Below are 10,935 nucleotides of genomic sequence, written 5' to 3'. Positions count from 1 at the left end.
GCGGCCGCGCAGCACCATTCCCCTCTCTTTGATATCCAGGGTGTAGCCTACACGGATGCCTCCTTCGAGGCTCCTCAAGGTTCCTGCGGCTACGCCTTGTACCATCCACGCCTCCCTGCTCCTGAAACCCACACCAGCGGGCCGTATCTACACCCTCCGGATGCACTGTCCCTCGAGGTCCTCGTCATTGCGCATGCCCTCCAGTCATTTGCCCTCCTTCCTTCTCTCCAAGAGTACACAGTCTATTCAGACTCACAAGCCGCTATACACCACATACAGAAACGCACCCTAACCCCTTCTCTCCAACAGGAGGTCAAACGAGCGGTCTCCGCACTGCAGCCTTCAATCGTTTTCCTCCGCTAGGTCCCTGGGCATTCAGGGATTGACGGCAATGAGCTGGCCCTGCAGCTCGCCTGCGGCACACTTTTCCGGGCACCGTTGATCCCCTGGCCCAAGCCCTCGGAGGACGGTGGGAGACTCACCCTTCGCCACACCATAAAAGAGGTCTACCTTGAGCTCCGCCTCGACAAACACCTTTACCCTCCCCCTCATCCATCACTCATGGTGCCGGAGTCTCGCCTTCTTCGGCACATCCAAATGAACGTAGTCATCACCCCGTCCCACCGCTTTCTCTATCGCTATCGGTCGGACCCTTCCTGTCCCAACTGCCCCTGTATCTATGCGGACCTCGGCTGCTCAGCAGTCGGGTTCCAACCGCCCACCCTCTCTATCCATCACCACCTGGCTCGACTAGCTTGGCGCTGAAGGGGAAGAAGAACAGTGACTTCTGGTCGCCCAGGCGGTCGACATGCTCGTCCTATAAATTATGGTCGATTAAAGGTCTTTTACTACTACTACTACTAGTTTGTTTCATTTACTTCCCTACAAACTAAATGACTCATTGCTTACGGCCGGTAGATGAGTCGCATGTTGCCGAAAATATCAAAACCTAAGGCCATGTACGATCGGTTTGAAGCAAGACAGTCAAAGATGCATACGTGCTTTTTAAAGGCAGATGCAGCACTACCATCGTGAAACTTCGACGTATTTAAGGTCATAAAACGCGAAAAATGACAGTAATAGCAGAGGTCAGATTGAAAGTAGTTTATTCAGTTCATATAGGAAAAAAAACCACCTTCTCCTTGCTCTCTAAACGGTGATTAACATCTGCATTCTTGTAGCAATAACAAAGTTCTGTATCTGACAAGTGAATGCCGACACATGCTCAGGGTAGCATTTCGTGAGTCGGAACCGCCGTCTGCTATCCCAGTGTTGCCATACTATAGTGTTGCCAGAGTTGCGCGAACCGCCCAGCTCGTTAGAGCAGCCGTGCCCGGAGTGGCCGTCGCCTGTTCGCCGTTGTGAACTTCGTTTTTAGTGACCGATGTCTCGCGCAGACGGGTACCACAGACGAAATATGCCGCTGCGTGGCCCCAGCGAGCGTATTAAGACGAGAGAAACGCGTGATTTTCTTGAAATAAGCGTGCTATGCTCAAATTCACTTGTCGAGCAGACCGGTACCACAGACGAAATCTGCCGCTGCGTGGCCCCAGCGAGCGTATTAAGACGTATTAAGCGCATTAAAATTTCACTTTTATTAGGTTTAACTGCAGCCGCGTTTACCGCCGATACCAGGATCGCTGCAATCGTTTCTACCGAGGCGCCACACTTGGCGCGGACGCGCAACTTGCAACATGCCACAGCCCTGACTATAGTATGGCAACACTGGAATAGCAGACGCCGACGCAGTTGCAGCCGGAGACAACGCCGCACGAGCTGCGTCGCTCTAAACGCACTGATATAAATGTGGCAGGGACACAGAGGAGCAGCGATGAACTTGCAGCGCACTTTAACCCAACAAAGAAACGCCCGGCACAAAAACGCTTCGCTGTAATTTTTGGCTACTCTGCCGAGAAGCCGGTCGATGGATGGATGGATGGATAGGAGCGCCCCCTTTGAAACGGGGTGGTGGCAATTGCCACCATGCTCAGCTTTTCTTTATTTATTATTTTTTTGTTTACTGTGTTGGCAATACTCATTAAGATTCTCCATCAACTTTGCCTACGGTTTCCTACTATTCTAACCTTATGCCACATCTCTGCTTTTCAGCCACCAATCCTCCAATCGCTTTTTGCTGACTTCCACTGCAGATTTATTTACATGACCATTGTTATCTTTAAACCCTAGGGCCTCAGAAAGAGTGACTGTGCCTGCATCGACATCCGGATGGATACCATCACATTTGATTATGAGGTGTTCAATTGTTTCCACAGATCTACCACACACTGCACATGTGTCATCTTCTTCGTTAAATTTCTTTTTGTAGCTGCGCGTTCTAAGACACCCTGATCTAGCTTCAAAAAGTAGGGCACTGCCTCTTGAGTTATCATAGAAAAATTCTTTCCTGATATGCCTTTTCCAGAATCGATATAGTTCTACACTATGTTTCTTTTCCATTGAATTCATCCAATTTTTAACTTCCGCGTTTTTGACCTGTCGTTTAATGCTCTTTCTTTCTCCGTCCTCATGACCGGCATACTTACTGGTTAGTTTTCTAGTTCTTTTCCGCCACTGTGAGTCAACGTTCTTTCTGTATAAATATTTAAATACCTTAGCTGCCCATCTGTTATCGTCCAATTTCCTCAGGCGTTCTTCATATAGTATTTTACTCTTAGCTTCCCGTGCCTCGAACGATGCCCAGCCCATATCCCCTTGTACTGCCTCGTTTGTGGTTTTGCCGTGGGCACCTAGTGCTAATCTTCCAACAGCTCTCTGATTTACGTCTAATCTCGACTGAAACAGCAACGAGAGCGCCCCCGCTCGGCGCTACAGGGAAGGGGGACATCCGCGGCGTCGGAGTTTGCAATCCGAAAAAGTAATTTAGTAACGTTGATCCAATCCAAGCAGCGTGCCAAATAGTCACGCTCTTTCGCAAGGACTACTGGGTGTATCTGGTAACCGGCGGAGCCAATAGTAACGTTGGGCGCAGCGGCGTCTTCTCCGGCATTGTCTGCTGCGCAAGCGCAATCGCGCTGCCACGGCGACCAAGAGGGGCAACACAGGAGGAAAGCCGGCTTCAAAACATAACACCCTCCTTATGTCGTAACCATTGACTTTAGTTTCGGTTTCGAATTTATGGATTTGCTATTTGCTTGTTTGTGCTTGTGTACTTATGTATTGGCTCTTTGTGTCACGTGCTCGCTATCTATAAATACTTGTGCGCATCGGAGACATTCGCTTTTTGGTAACTGTGTGACTGGTGACTTTTAGGATATCTGTGGTTGATAATACAATGGCAACGTGAGGATGGGTTAGGTTAACCCGCAGTATAATGTAATCGCACAAAATCAATGTGTGAAAAAAGTAATCGGCTCATCACGTAGTGTAACACAAGCTGCTGGCATGTATTGCCATTAGTAGAAAGGGAAATTTTTCTTGTACAGCCGATTTTAGCTTTTCTGCGTCGTTTCGTAGTGGCCCAGGCCGCTCCTGAAGAAGTCGCTGGTCTTGGAGTGCCCGACGGATGCTGAAATTGTGAGTTGTATCTCATTCACTTCAATGTTATCGCATTTCGATAGTGACATTGCAGACCATGCAGTGACAGGAACTGTTTCTACGTCATTCTCGTGTATGACTTTGAAGAAGATGGACGTCTGCCATAATTGCGTCGTATATGGCAGCAGCAAAAGGAAACTGCAAATAAGACTGTGTGTTCAAGCTTTTGTCAAAGCGACGACGGAAAGTGGTTTCAACTCCTCATTGAGAGAGAAATTATTGCATTCATTGCGAAAGCGAATTAGTGTGTGGCGCTATTTGCTTAATTGCGTAGTTGAGGCCTACTGCGTCATAAGAGTTCTACTACGTCGTATGTTTGCGAGGGAGGCGCTTGCTCTCCATTCTGGCATGAAGTTTGGGGAGGCCAAGCAAATATATTGAAAGTTGACTGGTTTGAGGTTCGGGGAGTCCGAGGAGTCGTATTGAACGTCAGTGACTGTTTCAGTACAGAGGCTAGAGGGTAGTTTCAGGAGGGAGACCCTCCATATTGACTTGGCACTAGGGACCCTATTGGCACTCGGGGAGGCCGAGTCGCCATATTGGATTACCTGCCACCTAGACGGCCATTTTTAGTTTTCAGTTCAATTTTTGTAAGTGATGGACAATTGCGTCAACAGAAATTAATATTCGGTTTGCTGTAAGACTTTTGAACAGTACTTGAGTGTATGACCATTTTTCGTTATCTGTTAAATTTTTGTATGTGATGGACAAATGAGTCCACACAAAGTTGTGAAGCTTCGATTTGCAGTAGGAACTTGCCACTAAGACAACAACTTGAGTGTTTCTGGTGGAGCATCGGCACGAGATGAAAGTAAAAAGTTACTGTTAATTGTTTATTTGCAAATGTATAATGTTGTTTATATAGCTTTGTTTCAAGTGCTAGAAGCAGTGGGGTGCAAATTTATTATTCCCTTAATCATGCACATGTATGGAACGTTATAGAATAAGTTTTTTTTTGCTGTGTAATCTTTTCTGATAAGCAACCAATTACTGCTTTCACTCTTAAGTACTTAAAGTGTTGTAACATTTTTTTTATATGCAAAATTGTGCTAGATCTTGTCCTCCTCACTTAATGTTGCATTGATTTGTTGTGCAGTATGTGGGATTGCGAGGTTTTGTTTCTTGAATTGCACCATTAATAAGCAATGTGTGAATTTGTTGGCAAAGGTAGATACAATGTTTATCGCACCTAGCTTGATATTCCTGAGAAGGAGAGTAAATGAATGAGATACAATGCCCGCGCACATTTAATATCGTGTTTTATGTTTTTTCTTCAAAAAATGTGCCTATTCTGTGTATATGAATGCCTGTGAGCAATTTGTTATTTCTGTCTTTTGGTATGCAAGTATTGAGTGATTGCCCGTTATCTGATAATCTGCTTTCTGTTGCCAACTTCCTTGCACCCGAATATTTTGTTAGCAGATCACCCAGGACTAGCACTGAGCCCGCGTGCCCGTCAGTTCACCCAAAGGCCCTAAAGGTGAGACTCGTCTGTTTTATCCTGAGTTCTGCTCAAAAGCCCGGTGCAGTTTGACAGAAAAGAATGCGCGGAGTATGTTTTTGTATATCTTTTTGTCAGCCCAGCCCAACGTAACTCTAGGTCACGTAACAACAACAGTCCACTTGAACTGTTTGTGCAATGAGTTTCGCACGCGGTACAATTTTTTGTGGTCCTGCTGCTAGGAAAGTGTGTAGAGTAGTGACTTAATGGTTCATTTTACAATTGTGTTGCTGTGAATCCATAATGGTGCCATGTTCCGAAACAGATCGACTAATTGCGGCAAGATAAGCGATTACGCTTTGGTGTCTGCAGCACGAAAACATGTTCTTCTAAGTTTACATTCGTTTCGGAAAACAGCACTTGCAAAACTGACAGGCAGTTTTCTCGTATGCACGGACCTTCCCGATTTTTGCTCCTGTTTTGATATGTGAACTGCTCGAGAATATTCACTTGTATTTGCTGCGAATTCTTATTACAGTTTTCTGCTTCAAAATGAAAAATTTGATGTTGGCATGCACTTAGCACAGAATATAAATACTTTGGAGAATAAACATAAGGGTAACCACCTGTAATAAAGAGCTGGACTTCGTGAAAGCAGCTTTCTCGAACAGGGTAGGGAAATCTGTTTTCAATGAAGCTTTTGCAGCTTCCTTACTTTTTTCTGTGAATAGGTCGCATATACTGTCCATTACTATCGCTACTATGTTTCTCACTTCGGCCATCGGGAATTCGAAATGAGTAGCTTGCTGGACACCCTGTTCTAATACTCTTTGTGGTGTGCTTCAGGTCGCCTGGATAGAAATATTTAACACAGGTTTGCATAACGGCTACTCGGCTCTTTTTAGTAGGCAGGTTTTTTTTATTCCATCCATACCGCAAGAAAACTCGACTAGAGCACGTGGAGAGGTATTGGTTTGAGTGGGGTTGGATTTGCCTTTTATGTGCAATAAGGGTAGCAGCAATGCACTCCACTGGGAGCACTTCATCCAATGCAAGCAGACTCTGCTTTAGTTGGCACCCAGATCGCAAGGGCTTTTGCTAAGTGCAACGTGAACATCATTGCTAAAAGCTAGCTGCAATTTTGTACACAGCAAAGCGCAAGGAAACCGGTGATTTATTTTCAGAATGCATGGTACAAAACAAATTTTATCTGCTTATGAATGCATCGTATACTCGCGAGATCACCAAAACTAGACTCCTGGAAAATGTTGCTCCTTCTTATCATTCTGGAAAGGGTAGTGTGTTCCAAACCTAAAAATGAAAGCTGAATGCAACGCAGAAATCGCGTATTCCGACTAAGCTCATCCCCAGTAAGCTGCTTTGTTTCATGTTGCCCCTCGCCCGCATGGCTTTGCTGAGCGTATCTCAGTACCGGCCGGCATTTTTTAATTATTTTTCTAGCCTACGTGGCCAGGGTTGCTGCTCTTTCTTGGGAGTGATGTAACACACCCTGGCGCTCAGAAACCGAAACCAAAAATCGCTCAGTATAAATAACACGGTAATACATTATTAATTGTTGCACATATGATTCGCACAGCATGTATCATATTCCCTGGAGCAATACGCAATGTTTGAAACAAAGGCGCCACCCAAAAGTTTGGTGTCTCCCCCCTTTAAGGTCTTTGGTTTAGCATATGGAGCTTGTGACCTCCTGTGTGCCAGCATCAGAAGCTGCAAAAAGGTATGCGGCAGTGTTGTCGGTTGGCCAAGCCTAACTGCCTCGACTTGAGGCTGATAATTTGATTCTCTTAATTAGTACTGGTCTGACCCAGTGAAGCCCTTTCGTTGTTTGTCCTGACTGTTTTCATTCTCTCTTGAGCTGTGCTTTGTACACACTTCTTTTCTTGTATTTTCGGTACATCTTGAACAATGCTGCTTTTGTCCTTTTTTGATTATCTTTCTAATGTCCATGCGCAAGGCCGCTGCAGGAGTGCATAGGCTGCTGCGACAGTCTGTTGGGAGATGTCCTCATCTTTTGTTTTTTCCTGCATGCATTCAGTTTTTATACGTTTGATTTTGGGTTTCTCTTGATGGATTATTAGTTGCATTTAACTTTCCTGAGCTTGCACAATTGTTTTCTCTTTTCATGGCATCTAGCCCTGCATATGACCGACACTAGTGGAGGGACTGCAGCTACCAACCTGGAATGGCGTGGCATTCTCTGGTCCAAGGCTACTGGCTCAAGAACGTGCTCACAAGTCTGCACCTTGGCCTATAAGCAGAGCGGCAGTAGACCAGTGTCGGCCAGAATTTCTGTGCCAAATAAAGTATTCCTGCCAACATCTCTTGTCAGTAATTAATGAAGCGTATAGATTACTATTGACTTCTCTGGCCCTATAGAAAAACCATGTTACAAACCATTGTGTTTTTTGAGACCATACCTAGCCACCACTGTTTCCTGTGCAGAGCCGCATATTGCCTTACTGTTTATGCCCTTGCAGCAGAAAATGTTGCGCAAAGTTGAGAGAAATTTCACCAAGCTGCTCCGAGACTACTGCTGAAACGGTACTGCAGCCCACTGATGTGAATCGGGTAACGAATAGGATGTTTGTGGGCACTGCACTTGTCTACATTTAATGCGTAGCAGGGGCCAATTTCAACTTTTTTACAGGTAGGTAGCGCCTTTTCAAATTGCACCATGCCTTTGTATGGGATGCTTCTACCTACCCCGCCATCCCATTCAGCACTTGAGCACTAATGTTGATATGGAAGCTCTAGCTGAATACTATAATCGGGGTGTTATTAATTGGTCTTTGTAGGCATTTGAAAAAACTGCAACAGTCCTAGCACTACTGGGATTCCAACCATCTGCAAACGAGGCCTATTCTCTAGCACTTGGCTCTCCCTGGCAGTTGTTAAAATTGTCCTCACCCTAAACAGCACTCTGAAAGAGCCTAAGGAAAACTGTCTTCCACGGTAATTCATGCCATACAACATGACATGGAAATCGGGACGTGGCTAGTTTGTCCATTGCCTTCAGGTTCAAGACATCCGTGAATTTCTACATGGTAGCTTCAGCATGTTGCACTGGCATACTAGTACATTTCTCCTAAAGGCACTTCTAGAGTGGGAGCTTCACTACGGACCTCGGGCTTTCTTCGCGGCTTTTGTGGTCTTCACCTTCAAGCAATTTCGAGGTCAAACCACAATAGAGCCATGGTGTGGCTATGGTGCTACACCAAAGTGGCCCGTAAGATCTTGGGTCAAGGTCAAACAAAAAATAGCTAGTGGTTTAGCTCTGGTTGAACCAAGTGTGTATGCGAAAACTTCATTGCATGCGGTTGGTTACACAGTGAATTACCTGCGGTTTAACTGCTGCTGAACCTAGTTGGAGAATGAAAGCTGTGGTGCATCGGGAAACAAGATGTAGCTTGGTGCCTGTAACGCATTGTACACACTGGATAGGCATCGCGCCCACCATGGCAAGCGGGAGCTAAATTAATGGTTGTTCTCGAGAGGTTTCTCGCCCAACCACCAAGTCTCACTACTTCATTGACCATCGGAGTGTCTTCATAGGAATATCCAAAAGCAAAGAATAAATATGTCTCCCCTAAGCCAAGCTTTGAGTCTCATCATTGCTTCAACCACAAGGGCTTTAGCTGTTAACAGCCCTAAACAATGTTTGGTAACTTTAAATGACAGTCTTCTCTTACTGTTTCTGACCTATCATTCGTTAAACAGAACTGTGGCTGACTGAATTTGCATCCCCTTATATTGTCAGATTAATTTTTTTTCTTGTTCTGACCTTTATCAGCTGCTAAGGGTCATTATTTCCAGAGAGGTATGTAGGGTACGTACCGTGCACACACGGAAATCTCTCAATTCAAACCTGCGGTATTTACAAACTGGTACTTCGGTCCCATCAAAACCGGGTATTTCACTGCGACAAAACTGCTGGTAGTATAAGCGTATCCAATGGCCGTACAGCTTACCTGTTCTGACCGATGATGCAGCATGGCAATGCTGCGTGCTGCATGTGGCCATCGTGCTTTCGAAGGCCCTTGAGCCGATAGTCTATGAAAGGCCATTAATGCGCTATGGGCACATTGCCTGGTGTGGGTTGTGGCCTTTGCGTCTGCTTCACTGCAGTTTTTTTCCCTGTGCTACTGTCAGGAGCACTCTGGCCAGGAGCCAGGAGTGCATACCCACCTCTCTCCTCGAGCAGTTCCCAGCGCGTTCACTAAAGTACAGTACACTTTATTTCCTACTACTGCTTTTCAAGTTCAGCCAGTGTAAATGCAGATCCCGTTAAGAGCTGTTCCTTACGAAAGAACTAATCCCAGCTACGACATATCTTGCATAGAAAGATTACAGCAGAAGCTTAACACACTGCAATACATGCAGGCTTTTGACTGGTATCAACTGAAAATGTAGACAGTTTAACCTGACATATACCAACTGATCCCCGCTGAGACCACACACAACGCTGTGGTTTCCATAGCTGGTGACCGCTCGAAACTTGCCATGCTTGTGAAGTTGACCTGCTGTTGGTCCAAGACAAACATTTAGCTTTTCTTCTGTCATTTTAACAAGAACTATTTCCAACGATGCTTCAGGTCAACCTCAGTTTTGATTGCAGTTTCACTTGGTTCCAGCTGGGACAATGAAGCTGCTTTGCAAGGGATGGTATGGCACCACATATTATCAAACAGCTGTGATTCCTTGTTTGAAACTGTGGCCAACGGATATCTGGTTGAGACCGGGTGATCTTAGTTCATATGAGCGGCAACTATGTCAAATTCTCAGTTTAGGATGTTTCTTTTGCACATATGTAAATCCAGACGGCAATTAGCCAGTTGAAGCAAAATATATTTCACCTGAACTAGCTTATCAGCTAGCGCCTTCATGACCGTAGAAAAAAATAGGTTTAAAGCTCCTTCAAGTAAGTGCTGTAGTAATGCAAGACCCACTTCAATTACATTTAAAGGTATGGCATCTAGATCAAGCCGACAGATACAGCAGGGATTAGAACTGCAATGTGTGACATAGGTCATACGATTGCTTGGGCATCACAAAGCTGGGCTTTTCTTGGTAAATAGAAGTAGAAATAATTTGCCTATTATTAAGATGTCAGTTTGAAACCTCTTGACATTAGTTGTTATCAAATCTGCTGAGGCAAGAAAACTATGTAAAGCACATATATTGTGCCCCATTAAAGGTGAAGCATCGAAAAATATACTATGAGATGAACCGGTGCCCATTAAAAAAATGATGCAGACAGCACAATATGTGCCATCCGGCCACTGTAGAAGCCCAGATTGCAGTATAAATCAACCATAAATCAATATATCCAGAACAGTGCTTGCAAAGTTTCAAATCGGGTCATTTATTGAGCAGAACATATAAAATGTACTGCACTTGCTTTGTCTGTATACATTTTTGAGAAGACATGAATGCCTGACAGTGTCCCAGACCTCTTTCCTGTTCGTCTTCCATTCACACAATACTAAACTAAAGAATACAAACAGCCTGAAATTGTAGATACACAAGGGCAAACTATATAATTACTCATACAGAAAGCAAAAGAATCAAAAGAAGCAAAAGTGACAAGAAACAATTATCCCAGGCACAACGATTATAAGAATTAATTTTTTTCCTTTTTGAAACGTGACAGTCATAGTGTACCGATAACGAGAATGTGATTTTGCAAGAAGTGTGCTATCAAGCAGAATTGCTTTTCATGACATAGATTCTATTGTGCCATGATTAAACATTTTCATCCTCACCTTATTTATGTTACTTTTGCAAGATGCCATCTGGTAAAGGCACTTTCATTTAACTTGCACCACACATGCACACACATACACATCTTTTTCGCTGCCAGAAGACTGTGCATGGTAATGCAGCAAAACACTGAAGGTTAATGCAGCAATTTCAGC

At 44.6% G+C, this 10,935-nt stretch overlaps 1 long non-coding RNA gene across 2 annotated transcripts; it reads left to right on the top strand.

Annotated features, from left to right (window-relative positions):
* The first annotated feature begins 2,907 nt into the window (after positions 1-2,907).
* On the top strand, positions 2,908-7,338 carry LOC149350074 (uncharacterized). Of its 2 annotated transcripts, none has more exons than XR_016290225.1 (3): positions 2,908-3,534; positions 4,975-5,035; positions 7,154-7,338. It is a non-coding gene; the product is annotated as an uncharacterized LOC149350074 (long non-coding RNA). The 2 variants fall into 2 exon arrangements; XR_016290226.1 differs by having other exon boundaries at positions 2,911-3,534; positions 4,978-5,035.
* Positions 7,339-10,935: the final 3,597 nt, after the last annotated feature.

This window comes from Amblyomma mixtum, chromosome 3, assembly GCF_055824585.1.
Source record: "Amblyomma mixtum isolate Tamu chromosome 3, ASM5582458v1, whole genome shotgun sequence".
NCBI classification, from domain to species: Eukaryota; Metazoa; Arthropoda; class Arachnida; order Ixodida; family Ixodidae; genus Amblyomma; species Amblyomma mixtum.
Note: the sequence above shows the minus strand (reverse complement) of the source record. Positions and strands in the feature narration are given on the sequence as shown.